Below are 23,911 nucleotides of genomic sequence, written 5' to 3' on the forward strand. Positions count from 1 at the left end.
ATTTTGCCAAGATCTGCTGAGGAGCTCATGACCTCCAGCTTTTTTTTTTTAACCTTGCTACTATTACTTTTATTTATTTATTTTTATATAATTTATCGTCAAATTGGCTTCCATACATACAATACCCAGTGTTCATCCTAACAAGTGCCCTCCTCAATGCCCATCACCCATTTCCTCCTCTCCTCCCCCCTCGCCATCAAGCCTCAGTTTGTTCTCTATATTTAAGAGTCTCTTATGGTTTGCCTCCCTCCCTATTTGTAACTTTTTCCCCCTACCTTTCCCCCATGGTCTTCTGTTAAGTTTCTCAAGACCCACATATGAGTGAAAACATATGGTATCTGTCTTTCTCTGACTAACTTATTTCACTTAGCATAATACCCTCCAGTTCCATCCACATTGCTGCAAATGGAAAGATTTCATTCTTTCTCATTGCCAAGTAGTATTCCATTGTATATATACACCACATCAAAGTCACAGGGTACAAAATCAATGTAGAGACATCGATTGCATTTTTATACATCAAAAATGAAGCAACATAAAGAGAAATAAAGAAACTGATCCCATTTACAATTGCACCCAGAACCACAGAATACCTAGGAATAAACCTAACCAAAGATGTAAAAGATCTGTATGCTGACAACTATAGAAAGCTTATGAAGGAAACTGAAGAAGACACAAAGAAATGGAAAAGCATTCCATGTTCATGGATTGGAAGAATAAATATTGTCAAAATGTCAATACTACCCAAAGCAATCTACACATTCAATGCAATCCCAATCAAAATTGCACTGGCATTCTTCTCAAAGCTAGAACAAACAATCCTAAGATTTGTATGGAACCACAAAAGACCCCAAATAGCCAAAGTAATATTGAAGAAGAAAACCAAAGCAGGAGGCATCACAATCCTAGACTTCAGCCTCCACTATAAAGCTGTAATCACCAGCTTTTGTTCTAACACATGTGGTGGTGGGAGCATGTGGATTTTAGAGAAAGCTAAGGAGAGGTCACAGGAGGCTAAAGGACCCTCCTAATAAAATCCCATTGGGGGTGGCATGGCTCTTTACAAAATGGCCCCACTCCCCTTTACTCTCATCTGTCCACACTCCTCATGGGAGGGAAACTTGTGTTTGCACGGCCCTGATGAGCGGGCTTTCCATAAATTCTTTCTAGAGCATGTCCCACCCCACTGCTTCACCTCTAGTTTTTTCCAATTTAGCTCAGATGTTAGAGAGATGACCTGTCTTCCAGGGTTAGGTGCCCATTTGCTATGTCCCAACACAACCAGTATGTTCCTCCATCATTGTTCTTTGTTCCATGCTATAATCCATTGCTCACCTGTGTGTGTGTGTGTATGTGCGTGCGTGTGTGTGTGCATGCGTGTGTGTTTCCCACTAGACAAGTGGACAGAGTTCCTTCATGAGAAGGGTCTCCCTTTTTATTCTGAAGCCCTGGTGCCCACCTACCCCTGATCTGAAACAAAGAACAGGAATTTCATTAATGCTCAGTTAACAAAAGTTGCTGTGGAAGAGATTACTTATATACTAATCTTCAGTTTTGCTGCTGACACAGAATGTGTTTGTTTAGGAAGGAATTGTTTGGTTTTGTTTTTTTAAATTTTTTAATGTTTATTTATTTTGAGGGAGAGAGAGAGACAGAAGGAGACAGAGTAAAAGCAGCGGAGGGGCAGAGAAAGAGGGAGACACAGAATCCGAAGCAGCCTCCAGGCTCTGAGCTGTCAGCACAGAGCCCAACATGGGGCTTGAACCCACGAACTGTGAGATCATGACTTGAGCCAAAGTTGGACGCTCAACCAGCTGAGCCACCCAGGTGCCCCAGGAAGGTATTGTTTTGTGTGTAGGGAGAGTATTTGTAGGTGGACTGGGGGTGTAGGCCTTTAGTATTCATTTGAAACCACTTACTGAGTGCCTCCATGTGAATGACACAGTGCTGGGCACTCTTGGGATACAAAGATGAGCTACTGTCCGAGATTATGGAGAGAAGACTGATATCAAAAGTTTTAAATGGGAGAATCAGTAACTTCTCTTCCCTAGCTGCCTATCAGAACCTCCTGAGAAATTAAAAAACTCAGATTCTGTGCCCCACTCTATCCCTCCTTTACCGTGTCCACGTCTCTTGGGATGATGCCTGAGATGATTCTCTAATTCTAAAAGATGGCTCTACACAATTTCACTATCCTTTGTTGAATCTCACTATGAATTTTTATTGACATTAATTTTTCTGCCAAGCCACACCCAAAAATGAAATCTACTAAAATGCTTTAGCATCTGAGTCAGTGTGAGCAGGGGGTAAGGGGTGAACCAGAGGGAGGCGGAGATGGTGTGAGAGTGCACTGGTGGGTGAGGTGATAAAGGAGGAATAAAGGGGGCACAGCTCTCTGATTTGTATTGACTAAGGGTCGATGTGGTCAGACCAGTGGGGGTCTAACACACAAATGTGATGCCTTCATTTTCAGACCATCCTATCCGACAAGGTCATATGTCACGAAGGCTCTTTCCAAGTGAGAAGTAAGTGTCTTCTCGGAAAGGGAAAGGAGGCTTTCAGGAACCTCACTACCTCCTCAGGGGGCATCCTCTGTTAGAGGTCACAATGGGAATGAGAAACACTTGTTATATGGAGGCTATAAATGGATGAAAGGGCTGTCAGCCTTGGCAGTGCTGGTTGCCTGCTGCTCTTCCAGGCACAAAAGACCAGGAGCCCTTTGCCCTCTGTTCCCCTGAGGACACTTGTGTCATTTCAGCCACAGCCCGTTGTGATGTGCTATGCACGGGGAAGAGGTCAGCTTCCTCTCCTGATTATTCTTAGGGTGATTTTTTTTTTTTTAAGGAAAGCCACTTATTTGCACAATGCATATGTGGAACTGAGAGAGCAGTGTGGCTCTCCTGTCATCTGCCTGCCAGCAGGAGGATGTGTTTTTCACCTATTTATCAGCTGACAGAGAAGGAGATGGGCTTCCTGAAAAGTCTAAAGTATACACAACAGTAAACCTGGAGCTCTGAGACAGCCAAGCAGCTTCTGTTCCTGGAAGAAAGGCAGGAAAACCTCTGTAGGCTTTAGTGCTCTGTGTTTCCATTATCTCATCTCTATTCTCACAAATATAAGGTAAGAGGCAGGTAAAAGAAAATCTAAGTCAAAAGTGAAAATCAGTAGGAAATCCGATGAGGTGGGGTGGGGGACAGGGAACACTGTTAGAGTGTACAAGGTTTCTTCAGGGGGTTAGGAAAATGCTCTACCATGACAGGGTACGGTGATGGTTGCACAGTTCCCAAAGTATTCTCAAAACCACTGACTTGTATACTTTAAATGGGTAAATGTCATTGCATGTAAATTACATGTCAGTAAAGCTGTTTAAAAATCATAAGCTCTGCCTTTTAGAGTTTAACAAGCCTCTCATGTTTGGAGAAGACAGACACTTAAAAATGAAGGAATGGATGGATAAGTTACTTTAGGAATCAGGCATGAAGAGGGGCTGGAATGAATGAAGCAATCAGGTTTGGCCCTGGGGAGTCAGGAACATAAAAATAATGAACAGAACACTTTTAGGTCAAAGCCACAACTGGTAGTTACTTGTACTGAGAAATAATCCCCGTTATCAAGACAGGACCACCTACAGCAAGAAGTGGCAAGATCTCTCTTCTCTTAAAAGGTACACATTTGGATGAGCCATGGTCCTTAGCAGCACTGTTTCTCATAGTCAGAAAGGACTGCACTGAGCCATCCTCACAGTCCAGAGGAATTCATCAAAATGGTCAACGGTTGTAGTTGAACGTAGCTGGGCCTTAAAATAGAACAGAGCACCCCCTCTCTTCAGCTCTTCTGATTCACCACCGTGGAAGGCAACCCCATTGTGTAATCTCTGCAGGAGAGAGGCGTGTACATCACACATGTAACTATAGACCCATTGGGCACAGTAAATTGGGGACTGACATGAAGAAATTGAATTTCAAAGATAAATCATAGGCGAGCTTTTGAATGTGGTTTGGAGATATAAACAAACACATCATTTGATATAATTACATATGCAAACCTCCAATTTAGGAGGGGAATTACGCCAGTCCTAAATGAATGATACTCACCAAAGAGGGGGGAGAGCATATGGCTGCAACCATGCAATTACTTTAAAAATGACTAGTTCTGATTTTTTGTTGTGGAGACAGGAGACTCTCACAAGCTCTCTGAGAAACAGCCTGAGCACAAAAATGTCGCCGCCTGTTCCAAAGAGAACTAACAGTGTTCTAAGTAGTTATGGTCAGAGGAGTGATACTTGTAAGATGACATCTTTCCCCGGCTTTCTCTCCCTGTGGGTGTCCTGGGTCACAGCTGTGCAATCTATTGCCGTGACATTCACATTTTCTTTAAGTGCTACTTGAAGCAGTGCAGGTCTTAGCTGCTTCAGCATAATTTTCCAGGACTGTTGGAAGCTGAGTTTCGTATTAAAAATACAACTAGAATGATCAGCCCTGTGAGCCACAATTAGTGCTTAGTCTGTCTTTTTCATCTGCATTTCCTCTGCTTTCCGTTTCCCCGTGTCTACCCCCAGCTATCTGATAAACCCCTCGCCATCCTTCCAGACAGTTGGCACATCGCCTTCTTGGTGAAGCCTTGTCTGATTTTTCCTCTACTGTGTTTTGTGTATCTCATCTGTGGTCAGGATCCCCCTCTAGACCACAGTTGCAAGAAGGCAGAGATTTTGGGTAGTTCACCAGGTGAGCTCAGGAACCTAGATTAGTGCTGATCACAGTTGTTCAACATAGAAATACTACTATCACAGCACCCAATACTACCAAGCTCCATTTGTTAGGGCATTTTTCCTAACACAATACAAGTAAAGGGGTTAAAAACAGATTTTATTTGCCTTGTGTTCTTGGTATTTAACGTAGAAGCTAGCACATTGTAGGTACCAAGCGAAAGTTGTTTGAATGCATCTAGAACTCTCAATAGTGTTTTATACAGAAGGGACATAATGGTCCCAAATCAAGGGAGTTAAAATTACCTGAACGCTCTATTTCATTCTTCGAATAATTTCAATGTTTTCCCAATATTTCGAACCCTCTTTCATACTGACAGTTGGAGGTATTTAGAGAACAATTCCTGACAGCCTTTTAGTTTTTTTATTTTTTAGCTGCTGATTAAAGATTTTTAATCTTCAGTATTATACACAGGGGCTTTGTGGCCATTTCCATGGTCTTCCCACATCCTGGCTTCTATCGAGTTTATGGAGAGAGATAGACAAATAATAGTATCACAGTATCCCACATTTGTTGAGTACTATGTGTCAGCCACTGTACTAAATACTTCATATACATGCTCTCATTTAATCTCACAGTTACAAGAAACAAGAACTATTCTGACTTCACTTAGAAGGAAATGGAGTTAAATAATTTGAGCAAGGTCGTCAATGACTGAGCCATCATTCCCCACCCAGTGATGCTAACTCTGAAGCTTTCTCACTGGCTCCATAGCAGATGAGTCTGTGCAGTGGTGGCAAAGCTACCTGCCTGGGGACCAGGGGATCTGGGCCCTAGTCTCAGCTCTGTCAGTTACTGGATATGAGATTCCTGGCAATCACATATTTCCTCTAGGTCCCGTTCTCCTCATCTGGGAATGCCCTAAGTCTGTTTTCAGCATGAGGACTCTGTAACACAAAAACATTAAAAGGAGACATTTTCTGATCTTTCGTTGACCCCACTTTCTTCTCGGTGGGCCTGAGCCCAGCTGAGCAGGACATGGACAAGTCAGCCAGGCAAGATTCTGATTTTTATTTATCCACAAAGTCTTTACATCTTTAGAAAATGATCATTAGAAAATGATCCCCTTATTGGATACAGCATTTGCAAATATCTTCTCTCATTCAATACATTGTCTTTTTGTTTTGTTGATGGTTTTTGTTCACTGTCCAAAATCAGCACTGAAGCATCCACATATCTCTCAAAGGGAGGAAAATAAAAATACAGTTAACTCTGAGTGTATGTTTTCAAGTGAAAAAAAAAAAAAACCTTTTAGTTATCCACACGTGTATTGTCTTTTCCATAAGATTCCAAAATCTAAAACTTCTGTTTCATTTCTACTTTTCAATTCAGCTTATCAGGAAGCCTTAAAATGTGGCCTGCAGTATTTACACATGGACATAAGGCCATGCACTGAATTTGGAGAGAATGAAATGCACACACAATAAGTGCAAATTTCAGGGCAAGTGCAAATTCAAACACAAAAATTTTTATGGGAAAAATTAAAGTTGGAGTGAAGACAGCTATTAAGTTTGTTTTAAAAGATAACTAGGGGGAGCCTAGGGGGCTCAGTCAGTTGAATAGTTGACTCTTGATTTCCACTCAGGTCATTATCTCACGGTCATAGGACTGAGACCTACACTGGGCTTGGCGCTATGCTTGGAGCCTGCTTAAGATTCTCTTGCTCTCTCCGTCTGCCTTTCCCCCTTCTAAAATATAGAACACACACACACATAAACAAAAAGACAACTAGATAATATGTGTTCTTAGACTAAACAGTATTTCTTTAAAAAGAACCACCAGTGGGGCGCCTGGGTGGCCCAGTCGGTTAAGCGTCCGACTTCAGCCAGGTCACGATCTCGCGGTCCGTGAGTTCGAGCCCCGCGTCGGGCTCTGTGCTGACGGCTCAGAGCCTGGAGCCTGTTTCCGATTCTGTGTCTCCCTCTCTCTCTGCCCCTCCCCCGTTCATGCTCTGTCTCTCTCTGTCCCAAAAATAAATAAACGTTGAAAAAAAATTTTTTTTTAAAAAAAAAGAACCACCAGAAATGAAGAATAGATAAGAGCTCAAACATCAGCTATGAGGGGGTTAAAAAAATAATCTGGAAACTGGCTCCATCAGACAACCTTCTTAAGTAAGAGCGGTTTCATGAGGTGTAAAGATTTGGAGTTGCTTGATTGAGCGCACAGCGCTACGATTAAATTTTCTTAAGAAAATCTGACAGGGAAATCACTGATGGGGCCTTCGTCTGCAGCTTGAACTCTTCTTTATAAATAGGGGTTCCTGACATGCCAACATAAGCTTTTAAACTGTGTAAATGAGGATGCATCTCAAGTATGAAAGCCCTGTGGGTCAAACGTGGTTCCTAGTTCTTGATTTTCTGTTAACAGGTAAGTTTCATTTTCAACTTTGTAAGCCAATGGATGGCATTTCTCAATTCTGCCTGAGCAGCAGGGAAATCGCAGGCAGGATTCTTCTGCCAGAAATACTTCCTCCTTGGATACAGGACACTGTAGCAGCTACAGGTAGCAAAAGGGAAGAATCCAGCTTGTGCAGGAAAAGTATCGATGTGGGCACACATCTTCCACCTTTAGCTCAGGCCTAGTTGACAGATATTGTTGCCCACAGCCCAGAGGGAGAGTTTTGGGGTTCAGGCAAGCCCTGCCCCCTTGCTGTACCGCTCATTACAGACAAGGTCGATCAGGGGATCTGGGTCAAGGCAACTTGTCATCAGGGTGAAGGATAAGACAGTGGCCAACAAGGGAGGAATAATGAAGATGTTGTATGGTGGAGAATATTCCAAAGGCATCTTCTCTAATTTTCTCTTGTACCAAGTGGTTCTGCCACGCACACCCACATATGCACATGCACACATGTACACACACACAGGACCAGAGGCGTTGTGTGCGAGTCTACTTTTTGCCAGGATACCTGGATACTTCCCAGTCCCATCTGTTCTTCCCTCAGTGTCTCTCCTCATCACCAATCCTCATGGCTCTCCCTCCCAACCTCACACAGCCCTCTGGCTCTGCCTTCTGGTTTGGCCTAGATGAAGAAGTTATTTATGCACCTGAAGAAGTCTCTAGATGCTTTAGCTAAACCTTGAATGCCATATTGGATTTCTTCAGAGAAATTAAGCTACAGATGGTGAACCAATATTAAGGATGTTGTATAAAATGATGCCATATTTAGGTGCCATTAACATACTACTGATGTGTGTGCTCAGATGTGCAATATGGTGCACATCTCCCCCTTTCTCTTTCTGCCAAGAGTTTTTTTTTTTGAAGAATTCTGAATATTAGATGATCAAAGCAAGGAAGAATTACCGGCTGGAAATCTAAATGACACTATCTGGATGGGTCTTAGGGATTGTCCAGTCTGGGAAGCATCATGGTGCAGAGCAGGACTCTAACCAGTGCTCAGGCTTTGGCATCAGACCCTCCGGCTTTGCACCTCAGTCCCACTCCTAGTCAACTGCACGGTATTCAGCACGTTACTTATTAGCTTCTCTAAATATCAGCTTCCTCATTGGTAAAATGAGGCTTATTAAGTTAAATGATTGGTTTAAAATGCTTAGTTTGGTTCCTGGCACATATTAAATGCCCAAATAATGTTACTCTTATTATCTCCAGAAATAACGCCCATAGCCTCATATGTGTTCAAAGGTCTAACTGTGCTTCCTTCCCATCTTGAGATTTCTCCTCAAAGGTGTCTAAACATTTGGGAAACAGAAATTGTAAAATGTCTACTACTTACCCCATCACCTGACAGAGGAAGAAACTGATGCTTACAGTTTCCGTATCTTGTTCAAAAACTTACTTATCAGAAATCCTTCATCCACACGTTATTAAATTTTATCGAGAAGATATTATATATACTTGCAGCTCAAAGTATGGCAAGGAGTAGCAGCATCAGCGTCACGGAGGAGCTGGCTTAAAGTGCAAAGCTGCAGGCTCCTCCCAGACCTACGTGATTTGTACAGATGCGACATTTTGAGAAGCTTGGCCCTAGACTGCTGCCGGTCTTCACACTCGGCTGTGCTTTGGAATCATGCGGGGAGCATGAAGATACACAGATGCCAGGGTCCCACATCCAGAGGTTCTGAGTGATTCAGGATGGGCAGAGGTCTAGCACAGAGATTTTTTGAAAGCTCCAGGCAATTCTAACATTCAGCCAAGGGTGAGGATCACTGTATATGTAGTTGCTATTGCTGGATGATGGGGTTAAGGTAATTAATTTTTTTTTTGGCTTATCTAAATTGTCTAGTTTTCCCCCACAATGAAAAATACTCAATTTTAAAATATAAAAGAACTTAAAGGCCAATAAAATGGGGCCCCTGACACCTAGTCTCCTGTGTGTCATCAAGTGAATTCTACAAGTTCTATTCTGAATCCACCCAGTGAAGGATAAACCACATGACTTCCAGGTTTATTCTGATTTATACTGGATGAATGCCTTGTCTCTTCCCTCAATACAATGGTTTATCTCAGCTACAGTTTCGACTTCTTTGTTCTGGCAACTTCTTGTGCCGCATTACACCTCTCCCAGCTCCATCCGGCCCTCAGGTAGCAGAGGTAAACACTTCCTCTGTGGTAAGGCCACTTCTTCACCACAAAAGCATGTTTGGACAGAAGGCACATTGGGAAGAAACCAGAGGATACAGCAATTAGCCTTTATGTTGGCCCCCATGGCATCCAGTGAGGGCGAGAGATGCATATACAAATAACTACGAGATACATGGTGTGAGCTAATACCCTGGACAAGTCGGGGTGCCCTGAGAAAGGAAAGATTAATGCTGAATTGTGGGATTGGAAAAGATAAGGGAAGAAACTGGATGCTGAATTCGTATTGAGCCTTAAATGGAGAATAAGACTCTAAAGCTAGAGAAAAAGTTAAAGCAGCAAATCTGTAGGTGAGCATGATGACAGATTAACAGAAAAGGTATATCTGGTTTTAAATCCTGGCTCTCCTATTTTTCAGCTGTGTGACCAAGGACAAGTCATACAACTTCTCTGATCTAAGTCTTGTGGTCTCTGAAACGGGGATAGGTTTAACTCCATCACAGTCTGGGTAGCAAGCAATACAGATGAAATTCTTGGCACAGTGCCTTGCACTTAGCGGGCTGTTTACAAAACTGAAGTAACTCTATAAAAAAGCAGTGAATTATCTCTCATTTTTATTAAAAGTCCTCATAGCACCGGGATGCTATTAATAATTATATTCAGGAGGGAGACCTTATTATCTTCGGATTGGTCACCTCTGACAACGTCTAGAAATTTCATAACCAAGTCCGTGGAAGTTGAAGTTCCCTTCCAGTTATTCAAACAAACACCATAAAGTTCTTTAATTCTTACTCACTCTAGAGGTGTGAAAACAACCACTGCACTTCCCTTAGAAATGATTTCACTGCAAATAATTTGTTTCCACATCTGTTTTCACATGACAGATAAAATCAGAAGGTTGGATCAAGTGCAAATTACTCAGAGGATGTGCAAAGTCTTGAAAACACACACGTGCTTTGTAGGCATGCATTCTTTAAGATCCTCTTTGCTCTGTGATTTATACAAGGTCTTGGGTAGGAGCAATGTTTTGAAATCCAATTTTTAAAAATCCAGGAAAAATATCACTTGTCATGGAGAGCTTTGAATGTTATCAGAAGACTGACACACCCCCTCCTTTTTTATATCACACATTTTTCAGTTAATTTCCACATAATTCGATCTTTTCTTTTTGTCCTAAATTTACAAATACACTGTAAAACCTCACTGTTTTTCATTCCACCTATATGAAATTTGTAATAGTTCTGGGGCTGGTTGAAGTTTAGCTTTGTATTACCTAGGTAAATTAATAGGGTGGAAAGGTCCCAGGGGAATATTTAATATACTTGAGACAAACCATTTGCAGAGCAAGTTAATTTTAACAGCCACCATTTTGATGTTCTAATTGCAAATAGCCTATGTAACTGTTCATTAGAGTCTGTCCAACCAGGTCTTTTGTTTGGCAACACTTTAATAGGTGCATTAACCTTATGTGTTTATTTGCACACAGTAAATGCTTGTTTCATGAAATATTCTAGAATCTGCATTTTCAAATGCTGTAAAATCCTTCTCAACGAGAATATGAATTAATGGAATTTCATTTTTTTTTCTGTGCTTTGGGAAGAAGTACCACCTCCTGCAATTGGGGCGCCTGGGTGGCTCAGTCAGTTAAGCATCTGACTTGGTTTTGGCTCAGGTCATGACCTCTCAGTTGGTGAGACTGAGATTATGTTGGGCTCTGTGCTGTTAGCACATCACAGAATCTGTCTCTCAGTGCTTGAGACTCTCTGTCCCTCTCTCTCTCTGCCCCTTCCCTGGCTCATGCTCTGTCTCTCACATAAACAAACAAAGAAACAAACAAACTTAAAAAAATCCCAACTCCTACAAGAATGCTGAGATTTGTGTGTAATCATTCATCAGCACAGCAACTTTGTGCAAGTCTTTAAAAATGTCGTGTGCCTCAGTTTCTTCCTCTGTAACAGCAAAACTTAACGGGGTGGGCAACTGCCTTTTTCTCACTAGGAGCAATGTACAATATTTTTTTTCCTTTATAAATATAAGTGGAAATAAAGGAGGGGTTAGAATCTTTTAGAACTCTTTGGGAAAAATGCTATATCTATTCAGTGAAGAACTTGTACACTCCTTATGGTCTTTTCTAGAGGACTTTGTAAATAATTGATTATAGCTTTATCACTTTGTATTCTGTTTACATGTTTGTCTCCTTCGGTAGACTGTGGCTTTTCCAGGGCAACTATGTGTTTACTCATTTAATGTTCATTAAAAGAATATAGGAACCTACGCTAATCTTTGTATCTTCCATGCTTAGCACAGTGCCTGGTATATGGATGGTGATCAATCAATATTAGTCTATTGGATGAATAAACCATACTACTGAAAATGTGTATGGAAATGGGTGAGTGTATGCACATGTAACACCACCCCAAGCAGGTAACGGTCTATATACATGGGAATGATCACTCAGCATTTATATTATATAGCTTGTAAAAGCTCCCATGTCTTTTGGAGAAACCTTAAAAATAAATTCAAAATGGAATTACGTGCTGTGATAATTATTATTTTGGGTTTTTAACATAAAATGTTACAAGTTCATAAAGCCATGTTTTTTTGTATCATATGTCAGCGTCTGGAGTCTGTGTGGTTAATTGAGGTTAATGGGGGGAAATGGCAGATTGCCAATGCTAATGAGTTTTTCTTGACTCTTTCTAATATGTATTTTATTTCTCTTTTGCCTTTACTTTTTGTTTAACTACATTATATTATGTATCCAAGAACCTGTCACATATAAATAGGGCTGCTAACCTGTCTGTCAGAGAGGGCTCAGCCCATGTTTCACTTCCTAAATAACATTGAAAGTGTGGTGTGTGTGTGGGGGGGGGGAGGGAGAACCAGAGAGGGGGAGGTTGCAAAAAGCAGCCAGAACCTGACTTCTCTAGGTCCATAGTGAATATCAAAATGGAGGACAAGTCAAAGGTTCTTGTAGGATCACACTCCCGGCTAGAAACTGATGAATTAATTCTTTGAGAATGCAACCATTAATCTAGTAAGGAGTGTGCTAAGAGGCTACCTCAGCCCTGTCTTATCCAAAGGGTGACTTGGGTGGCAATTTTAGCTCCTTGTTCAGTAAATGAAAAGAAGAAAGAGAGAATCATTGAAAGAGTAAGGTTGGGGAAAAATCAAAGGGCAGCAAATGATGGCTTGGGGGATGGAGGTTGGGGAGGGAAGGTGGGGGAGGTGGGAGGTCTTGAAGACTGCCACAGAATCTGTCCCTAGAGCTTGTTTATTCCATATTTATCCAGAAAGCCAACATAAATGTATGCCATTTATTGAGAGCTCCATTACTAAGTGGCTAGCTGTGTGTGACTCCTAATTTTGTGTCCTTCACCAGCATATCCCATAATTATTTGCTTGGTTTCCTTTTACAGGTTCCCTTAGTACAGGGGGCAAAAGCTTATTGAGGTTTTCCTCCTATTTCAGGGATGAGAACAGAGATGGCTGACCTGAAATGGGGCACCTGACCTGGCAAACTGAAAATTAAGGGCTGTCGCTGCTGGTGGGTCTGCTGGGCACTTACGTTCAGGCTCCTCTATCTCTCTTTCCTTCCTCCTTTCCTTGTCATGCCAAAGTTGATTGCCATCTGTTCCCATGAAGTCAGCAGAGGGGCCAGAAGCACAGTTGCAAATGTTTCTTCTACATCTTCCCCCTTTGGGGCTAACAGCTTGTAATGGGTGGGTATACAAGAGGGACCCATTTAAAGACCAACTAGCCAAATAAACATGCCACCCAGATGAAAAGAAAACGTCATCTTCTTTGTTGGTACTCGGAGAAATTCAGTATCTTTTGAACAAATGGTTGTGCAGACAGAGTCTGAGATTGGATTTTTAAACCATTCACAACACCGTGTCAGTCCTTTCTCAGTGAAAATGAGCTCAATTCTACTGTGGTTGTAATTAGTGGATAATTACTACTTGTACATTTCGATGCTACATGTCACGGAACTGGCGCCTGGTTTAGCATCCATTCAACAAGATTATTTAATTTTGCTGCAATTTTAATTCTTTTGAGCCACATTGGTGCCCTGGCACTAGAAAACCTGGAAACCTGGGGCGCAAGCTGGAGAGACTAAGGTTTGAAATTATATTAATGGGTTTCATTTTTCCCATGGAAAAGAAAATTGTTAGAAGGCTTTGCATTAACAAACCAAAGTGGTGGATGGGAAAGAGCGCAGGATGCATTCCACAGTCTCAATAGCCATTCTGGGCTCTGGGTTTGTAACATAACACGAAGCACGTACAGTCTAGTCCCACTGCTGAGTTTGCACCAGGGCACCCGCGTTCAGAGAAGGCTGGGAGTCATGGGGAGCAGGCAGCGAATACATAATTATAGCCAAGGCACTGAAGGCTCAGGTAGAATTATGAGAAAAGGTAACATGGACACAGAGGGGTCTGCCTTGAACTCAACCTGGGAGGTACAGGGAGAGGCCTCCTAGGATGGGGTCTCTTGGGTTGGAATGAGAAGTTTGTCAGGTGGACAAAGATAGGCGAGCCTTTCACCATATTCTGGTGGGACAGGGAAAACATACAGGCAAGAGGGACCCTAGTTATGTCCCACAGTTACTTCAAGAAGCCTTAGGGGAAACTCTGGAATTTTATGTTACTTATGATTGGGAACAGAAGGAAAGTAATACCTTATGGTCACTCAGTCAGCACTGCAAGGTGTTCTCTTAACTGTTAACATGGAAGTGTTTTATATTTTTACATGTCACGAAACAGCACTGCAGATGCCAATGGCAAAAGTCTCCTCTCCTTCCCTGTCAGGCTCACAATAAAGAGGCCAAGACCACATTATAAGCCAGTACCTGAGTCTAACAAAGAAATGGGTAGGGGATGCTAGGAGAACGCCAGTCATGCACCACTGAAAGAGAGTCTTTCCTCACCACTCCCTTTGCTTCCTCTTGGAAGCAATACTTTTGTACAGGGAACAACCATCCCAGTTTGCCAGAGATTGTCCCATTTTAGCCTTAAAAATTCGAGTTCTACATTCCACAAAAATCCTCAGTGTTGGGCAAACCAGGAGGACTGGTCACCCCAGTTTTAGATCACACCCGAGTGCCAGGTCTATGGGACTAACTTATCAAACAAATTGTTAAGGCAGGATGCATGTGAGAGCATTTGCTCTCTTGCCCTGGCATCTGCTTTGGCTGGTAGATGGGGAAACTAAGGTGCAGAGAGAGGCAGCGACTTAGCAGATTCCATAATGCTTAGCTCTGACGAGGTAATAACTGGTCAAAAACATTTGAAACTGCTTTATGGCTTCTTTTTGTCTTCCTCACATAATCACACATTTCTAAAAACTCCTGTCAGCTTCTCCCTGATCTAGCTAACAACTGATAGCACTGTCTGATTACTCTCTATGTGACCAGGATACGTTTAATGCTTTATAGGCAATATTTATAATACAATTCTAAATGTCCATTACTAAATTGCTCAACACTGTTACCACCCCCATGTTTCAGATGGAAGAGATTGAGTCTTAGCAAAACCAAGAAAACCTGCTAGAGGTTACACAGTTAGTGAGAAAGATTTGAAACTTGATCAAGCTATCTGATTCCAGAATCCTTATCCTTAACTATGAGGATACGAGACTCCTCTTCCTATTCGATTTGATCTTCTGCTATTTCATTTAAAATTACTCCGTCATTGGGGTGCCTGGGTGGCTCAGTCGGTTGAGCGTTTGACTTTGGCTTAGGTCATGATATTGTGGTTCGTGAGTTCGAGCCCCACATTGGGCTCTGTGCTGACAGCTCTGAGCCTGGAGTCTGCTTTGGATTCGGTGTCTCCCTCTCTCTCTGACCCTCCCCTGCTCACGCTCTCTCTCTGTCTTTCAAGAATAAACATTAAAATTTTTTTAAAAATTTTAAAAATTACTTGGTCATTTAACAAAAATATTTGAAAAAGCACAGAATGTTTTTCTCATCTCCATATTTTATTCTATCTCCCATTCATTATTTCACTTACTGGAAAAGTATCTACAGATACAGAGCCTACACTTGCGTTTTAGTTCCCAGTGGGTCTGGGGCCACATCCAACCTTTCCACTAAAATAGTGCTTCAGAAAAATGCAAATTTTATGTGTGGACAGTGTTTTTGTCCTAAGCCACTGAATGCTGTTGTAGGATCAAACCAATTAAATGTCAATACCCCCCCACCCCTGGCCCCCATCAATTGAAGGAGATCCTAAAGGAATCCAAATGTCATGCTTCTCCTAAAAACTCTGCCAAGACCTTCACCATTTGGATTTCTAGTTCTTCTCTGAGTTTTTCTCTCCTTAGGTTAGGTCCTCCATCAGCTCCCTCTTGCTACTCTTTTGAAAATAAAGTCTTCATACTTAACAAATTCAACTCAATGCACCAAAGTATTGATATTTATCACCAGGTTCCAGCTACTCTGCAATTTCTTCTGTTCCTTGAGCATGGAAAGCTTATTCCTGCTTTAGGCCTTTAACCTTGGCCTTTCCTTAGCAGCATCCTTCTCCATGTACCCAACGCCCATGTCTGCATGGCTGATATCTTCTTTATCAATCACATGGACCTCAGTTCAAATATCCCCTCTTCAGCGAGAGAACACTTCTCTTCTCTGGTCACCCTGACAAAAATCTCTCCCCTCTGGTTTTATTTTCTTCTGACAGTATCTGTCTGAATTTATTCTGTTTGCACCCCTGCTCACTTATCTATTGTCTATCTCCTTCTGTTGGAAGGCTAGTCTTACAAAAAATAGGAGCTCCTGTCTTATGCCCTGCCATACCTGCTGTTCCTCGAAAAGTGCCTGGCACATAGTAGGTCCTCAATAAATGACTGTTGAATGGAAGAAGGAATGACTTGGTGCAAAATACATTGCTGAAGTCCTGTCCTTGCACTTAAATATTTTGCATGCTGTTTGTTCTTTTATAATTTTCATAGTAAATGTTTTAAGTATTGGTTTTGAGTCTATGACTAAAAGAAGCCTTCCATCTGGGAACTAGTCTGAAGGACAGTGGACAGAAGTCCAGAAATATCCAGGTTTGTTTCCAAGCCTTCCTAGTTTCCAGCTAAATGATCTTGAGCAGGTGACTCAAGTCACTTTGAACTTCAGTTTCTTTGCCCAAAAAAATGGGAATGCTCCTATCTGTGTCATGGGACCACTGTGAATATGAAATGAGATGTGGACAAAGGCACCTGCCAAGTATTCTCTCATGTCGCTATTAAATATATTTCACTTTTAGAATTTTACCTAATTACCTGTAACTGCTAAGCAATGAACTTGTTAGTTCGAAAATAGAGAGCTTGGGAGGTATGGAAGTTCAGGAAAACCTAAGAATTTTCTATTCTCTTTCAAAAACTCAGGAACCAGGACCAGGACAGAGAAGGTCAGTTAGAAGTTTGGTTGCATAGCAGTGCATGGAGGTCAGCACCCTGCTGGGCAGGAAATTTGAGGGAGATGGGTGTAACTTCTACCATCACACCAAAGAGGTTACTGTGAAGGGTAAGAAATCTGATCTTATTAGAATTAAAGTATGGAATTCAAATCTCAGAGTTCATTTCAACCTCTTGCACATGAGATCATTAGAACAGCTCTCTGTTCCTCAGGGCAAGCATCTCTTGCTTCCATACCCCTTTTTTACTCAGTTGTATTCTTCCACCTGGATAAACGAGGGTCTTTTGCAGCAACTCAATAGGCAGAAGTTTCCAAGTATCTCTTTTCTTTTGCCCTATCCTTGCTTTGCGGTAAGGTGTTTGTGGCATTTGGTAAGAAAGATGGCAGCTGAAGGCGGTGGAGAAAGCTCCAGAGTGCAGAGAACAAGGCTCTCAGTTTGCCCCGTCGATACTCTACACTCTCATGTAAGTCATACAACCACTATGTGCCTCAATGTCTGCATCTGTAACAGTATAATAATAGCTATCTAACCACACAGCTCATCCATTTATCATCATCCATGACTGTCCTACCACCATCACTTAGTAGCCTACTGAGTAAAACCCCAGTTCAATCTGATGTTCAGGGTCTTTTGTGATCAGAGCTCAGCCTTTTACTAGCCCTGACTTTCCTGTGCACTGTGCCTGGGCACAGTGCTTTCACAGATACCAGTTGAGAGAAGTAATAAAAATGGGAGGATCCAAGCAAGACAACTTTAAAAGAGCTATTTCAAATAAAAAGTAGTACTTTAACAAGAATAGGATAGTGATTAGAGTCTTATATACTTCAGGTCTCAGTATAGAGATGTAAATAAAAAAGGATATGTAATGATAAACTCTCCAACCTTTTCACAATCTGTGAAATAGTCATGATTTGATTAACACATACTTCTCAGCCTTCCCCATTTCAAAACCTGGTTTAAATTTCATCCCATTCACTGATTCACTCCACAAAAATGCAGTGAATGCCTTCAGGCTATGCACCAGGGATCATCACCATCAGGAATTTTTCATGCGTGACCCTTTGGGTATAATGCCTGCTATTTTATGTGCCAGAGTGTGAAATGCCCTCATGGCAATCATGTTGACCTCAGCCATATCTACATAAAGATGACCAGAATCAGAGAGACGATTCCAGCCCAAGGTCTGCTACTTACTTTCCATGTGACATTGGACACACTGTGTTTCCTCATCTGTTCCTATAATATCAACCTTATAGGATTATTAGAAATATCAATCACGACCATACATAGCATGAGGGTTGGAGCATAGTCAGTGATGAGCCCATGTGAATACCTGCCTTATCCTGGCCTCGGTCGGACCACAACTAAACCGCTTCCAGTTACAGTAGAGCCTTTATCCTGCTGAAATGCATTGCATTATGGCAAAGGTAGCAGTTCTTGGAAACCAGTACATACATTTGCTGCTCACTGCTTTACAGGCATTCCCTATTTCTTTTCTCTGGCCCCTGTAGCCTCAATCTCTACACTCATTGCCCCCCCTCTCCCGTTACTATACCCTGAAAGGGATCTCACAAAAGGCTGCTCCCATCAAGTGGTCTCCGGATGAAAGCAGAAAAGATCAGAGCATCCAGACAGCAGCACCCTGCTTATAGCTTTCTCATCAGTAAGAGGCTGAAGGCATGACCCCAAATTACCCAATCAACCTAAAGGGGGAGATCATTTGTTTTTCTCCTGCAAAAACTTTAAACAAGGAATAATATGAGGGAAATGAATCTTGTTTTACTCCTCTAGGAATGGTTCTTAGTGGAGAACGGTCAAGTGAAAATTAAGTTCAACTTGACCCAAGTTCTTGTAAGATAAACACACCTCAAATGGAGGGTGATGGGAACCTCATTACTTAGAATTGGACAAATAACCCAAGGCAGTATGATTATAACCTGGCATTGGCAATGGTTTGCTCAGCAAACTGCTTGAACCTCTACTGGGAACATTTAACACCACTTGTATTTTGAAATCACTACATCTACAGGCAATAAAGACTGTTATCTCTCCGATTCATTGCTGTTGCACAAACACCCAGTTAATTCAGCTATAACACATCTGCCCAGAGAAATATTTACTTTTGGAGCCTCCCAGGTATGCTTTAAATTTCTCCTAATTGCTACCCATTGAATTCTAAGTTTAAGTGTTCTGCGGAGATGGACTTGAGGTCCTTATTATTCTGTACCAAGAAGTTCACCACTACACAAACACAAAGAGTACATTCTTGAATGACCTAGCTGTGCATTTAGGAACTGTTTCCTTTCTCCAATTGAACGAATGAGACTCTCTCTGAACCTAAGGAGAAGGGTTTTTCGTACTGCTCGTTTGGCTTCTCAGTAGAGCAAATGGAAGATAAGTGTTTCTCAAGGATCACAAAGAGAGTAACATTCATGCTTCCTGCTTGAGAATTACATTTCTCAATTACTCAAGCTGTAGGAAATAAATTCTCAGGTCACCTCTTTACATTGTCAGGGTAACATTTTTACACCATTAAAATGATAAGAAAACTTGAGTCAGAAGATCAGTTTCAGAAGAGGAAAAAGGAATAAAACCTAGCAGATCTCATTCCCAGAAGAGGTGCTAATTATAAAGACATCTTAATGAACATAACTTATTTATCTTGCTCTTTCCAAAACCCTTGATTATATATTTTTAAAGATCCTTTGGTACCTTTAAGAAACAAGGTAAAGTAGCACAATTCAGAACCAAGAGGCAGCACTGGGGTGGGTAAGGGAGAAAAGAGAGTAGTCACATATTGACCCCATATTTGCAATGTTTTTGCACTAAGATGCATGCTTCCCCGTGCACTACAGCACACACCAATATATCTCTTCCTTTCTCTTCTTGTCCTAAATGTCAGGAACTTAGAGTCCTTGGGAGCTGTGGAGTGCTCTAGGACTAGAGTCCAGACTAGTAGAAAGATAATATGTAGTGATCCCATCAGAGCTAAGAAAATAAGGTGAGAGTCTAACACAAAGAACTAACATAACACCTTGTGAACATTTAGGCATCATCTGGACAAAATACCAATTTAATTGCAAACTTATGGAAGAGAAAAAAAAGTCTCATCCTTCTTTTCATCTGGGTTCCTAGAAATTCACCTATAGTGGGAAGCCTTCCTAATCCCATATTCTCACACAGGGTGACTTCTATAATGTTCTTTGCACTCACATACTGCTATATGCAAACATCTATCACAGCGCTTAGTGCAGGAATTATTACTGCTGACATACTTGTTAGAACTTGACCGTGAGTTCCTAATGACAAGGCCTATGTTCTCATTGTCTAACACAGTCTGGCCCAGAGTCAATACGCAATAAAGATTTGTAGGATGAACACACACAGTAGGCATTCATCAGTGTTTGCTTAACTGAACATAATTGACTACTTAACAGTAAAAATACAAATAAAAACAACACTTGGAAAAAGCTTTCTAGGTTATGACTTATTTGTAGAGTACTGAGTATGAGTTTTTTATGTAAAATTGAGGAAATAATCTAATTTCATTTTATTTATTTATTTCTTTTTAAATAAAAAATATTTTAGAGAGAGAGAGAGAGCAAGAGTGAGCATGAATAGGGGAGGGGGCAGAGGGAAGGAGGGAGGGGGAGAGAGAGAGAGAGAGAGAGAGAGAGAGAGAGAGAGAGACCCAAGCAGATTCCACACTCCATGAAGAGCCTGACATGGGGCTCTATCCCACATCCCTGGGATCATGGAGCCAAAATCAAGAGTTGACTGCACAACCAAATGAGTCACCCAGGTGCCCCTAATTTCAATCTAAGTCCCCTTTTAACTAAATTTAGAAAATTAGCCTAACCTTCTAATCCCAAGTCCTAAATTTACCTAAATCCAAAGCCAAATCAAACTAACAAATGGTTTTTAACAATAACCCCAAGCAGAATAAGAATTACCAACTCCTAGAGCTGGAAAGACCTTTAGAGCGTATCTCGGAATCAATACCTGAATATTCTTTGTAATATTCCTACCAGATGGTCAACCAGCCTCTACTTGAATTCTTCTCTCAGCTTCAAGACAGATCATCCTTCACTTCTGAATCCCAAAAGGGACCACCAGTTCCTCCTTGTAGTGATTGAAATGCATATCCCTGTAATGTCCTCCTAGTGTGGCCCTCCAGCAAAACACAGAGAAATCTTCTGTTCTACACAGTACCTCTTTGAATACTTAATGGCAAACACTAGATTTCTCCTTTGTCTTTCAAGAATAATCCTTCTGTTCCAGTTCCTCACTTTGATTCAAGGATTTCAGACCATGTTCCATTGTGGCCATTCTCCTCTTAACAAGGTCTCCAATCTGTATAAGATGTGGGAACAACTGGCATTTTTTGTTTGTTTGAATTTTTTTTTTTTTAATTTTTAAGTTTACTTATTTTTGACAGAGACAGAGTGTGAGCATGAGCTGGGGAGATGCAGAGACAGAGAGGGAGACACAGAATCTGAAGCAGGCTCCAGGCTCCAAGCTGTCAGCAAAGAGCCCGGCACGGGGCTTGAACTCACGAACCGTGAGATCATGACCTGGGCCGAAGTCGGTCGCTTAACCGACTGAGCCACCCAGGCACCCCTGTTTGTTTGCAATTCTAATTAAGTACTGAGACCTGCCCTCATTCTTCCAGGTTATGTAGGTTACTGGGGACTAAACAACCATATGGTTGCCCGAGACTTTCTATCCATCAGAAACCACAACCATTTGAAGCAAAGGGCAGTCTTTGCAGTTATTTACTTCAGGGTTTCCAATGATTGGAAACATTGCAAAATCCATTTCTGCTATCAAGATGCTTCTGTTAGACTTTCCATCTAACAATGGGCAGGATGACTGACCCTAAAGGGGTCTCTCAAATATGGTGATACTAGGTCAAGTGAACCATGATTAGATGGCTGATATGTCTGGGGATAAGAGGGCACCCACTGTATATTTTGTCCTGTTTCCCAAATATCTCATTCATTCATTAATTCATTCTAAGAGTTACTAATAAGCCACTGCTGCTATAAGCATTTTACTCAGATAAAAAGGGATATAATGAGGAGCAAAACAGATGCGATCCCTGCCCTCACAGAAAATACAGTCTAGTCAGAAACAAATAAGCACACAAATACAGGATTGGACAGTACAGTAAGTGCTTGGAAGGAAAACCAGCGAATGAGTTAAAATGGATAAAAGAGGACCTCATATAAGTTGGAGTGTACAACGAAGGCCACTTTGAGTAAGAGACCTTACAGGTGAGTTCCGGAGGCTGGGCCACAGTTTAATCAAACTGAGTGGGGAGAAAACATCGTAGGTAGGAACCAGCGTGTGGTAACGAGCTAGGGTTGGAAAGAGCTTGCTGAATCAGTGGAAATTCAAGACGGCCAGTGTGGCTTCAGAAGAGCAAGCCAGTGAGTAATGGGTTGGGATGAGGCTTGGAGGGGCAGGCAGGGGCTTTGTATGCTGAGTTCAGGGTTTTTTTATTTTTAATTTATTTTTACAGCAATGGAAAGCTACTTAAGGGTTTTTGAGGAAGGGAGTGACGTGACTGATTATCAGCATGGGATCTGGAGGCTTCCTGATACTTCCTGTTGTCCAATGAGTAAGCTCTGACTAGACACAGAGTGTTTCTGCGTTCAGACACTTTTCCACCCCAACCTGTCTCGCTTTCCTGCCACAGGTGTGACCCATTTATAAAACGCTTTTTCTCTTTTGAAATTCAAGCCATTTCTTCAGCAGATGTTATCACAGTGTAAATAATCTAGTTCCCGCTTTGCTACAGATACTTTCAGGCGATGGAATTCAGGAAACTTGTGTCATGAAACACTGTCTGGCCTCAATAACCAGGCACTCAGGCACGTTGGCTCAAAAGGATATCTGATATGTCAACACAACTCATCCTCCTAAGCAAGGCAGTTCAGCTCATTAACAAAGTACTTCCTCCCAGAGGTAATTCGAGTATCCTCTAAAAGGATGCGATTTGCTGTGTTTCATTAATAAAGAAACATGTAAGGCGTTTGCAGATCCATATCTAGCAAAGGCTGCACAGTGTTTTTGTCTAACTGGTTTTCATACTGATTAACATCGAGTCAAAGGAAATTTGTGAATGGGAAGTCTACTTTGAAGGAATGCTCCAGAATGAAAAGCAGTAATTTCAACCAAAATGCTTACCACAAACATATTCATTGAAGATATACTGGAGACCTCCCATGCCTCAAAAGCATGTCTCTAAAGCAGATGCTAAGTCATTAGGAAGAAAAGCCACCTCTGGGAAGTGCCAAAAAGAAGAATTAGAGCATTAATAAAAATTCTGACACCACTTTTATGTTATCTCCTTTTAGCCAGAAAACCCCACTATGGTACCCATATGAGAAGAATTATTATGCCTTTTGCCAGCCAAGAAAACAGATACAGAAGGGTTAAATGGTTCTTCTCCAGTCACGTGGCCGGATGTTGGTAACACTGAGTCTTTGAGGGGCAGTGGCTTAGTCAGTTAAGCCTCTGACTTCGGCTCAGGTCATGATCTCACTTGTGGGTTTAAGACCTGTGTCGGGCTCTGTGCTGACAGCTCTGAGCCTGGAGCCTGCTTCGGACTCTGTGTTTCCCTCTCTCTCTGCCCCTCCCCTGCTCACGCTCTGTCTGTCTCTCTGTCTCTCTCTCAAAATATAAAAACATTGAAACAATTTTTTTAAATTGTGTCTTTGACTTCTGATCTATTTTCCATCTATAGCCCATGCTGCCTGTTTTGAATGGCATTAATACCAGCTGCCTTGCTAATTCATTTACATGCTCTTATGTAATCTCCACAATCACACTGCAAGGCTGGCATGATTGTTCCCATGTTATGGATCAGGCACAGAGTTAAATGATCTTCCCTAAGGCTGGTAGCCAGTAACCTTGGAAGCCAGGGTTGCTTGCCTTCAAAGCACATGTTCTTTATATTGTCATACTGCCACCCAGCCTCTGATTAAGAGGGCTAATCATCTTATCCTAACCCAGAATGGGCAAATGGGCTATTTGCTCATGTGGGCCATAACAAAGACAGGCTAAGTACTGAAGAACTGGTGATCAATGGGTCCAAAGTGTAAATTCTGTGTAAGACAGACTAGGTCTGGGAGAAACAGGCACAAGAAGGGATGTGGTCAAAACCTGTAGATTCACAATGGACATGAAATTAAG

At 41.7% G+C, this 23,911-nt stretch overlaps 1 protein-coding gene across 3 annotated transcripts in view; it reads right to left on the reverse strand.

Moving 5' to 3' along the window:
* The window catches only part of FAT3 (FAT atypical cadherin 3), a 517,579-nt gene that overhangs the window by 185,238 nt on the left and 308,430 nt on the right, over window positions 1–23,911 (reverse strand). The gene's annotated exons all lie outside the window — the stretch shown is intronic.

This window comes from Lynx rufus, unplaced genomic scaffold, assembly GCF_022079265.1.
Source record: "Lynx rufus isolate CCGP_SWC_20201006 ecotype Redwood Valley unplaced genomic scaffold, mLynRuf1.p SCAF_9, whole genome shotgun sequence".
In the NCBI taxonomy this organism is placed as follows: domain Eukaryota; kingdom Metazoa; phylum Chordata; class Mammalia; order Carnivora; family Felidae; genus Lynx; species Lynx rufus.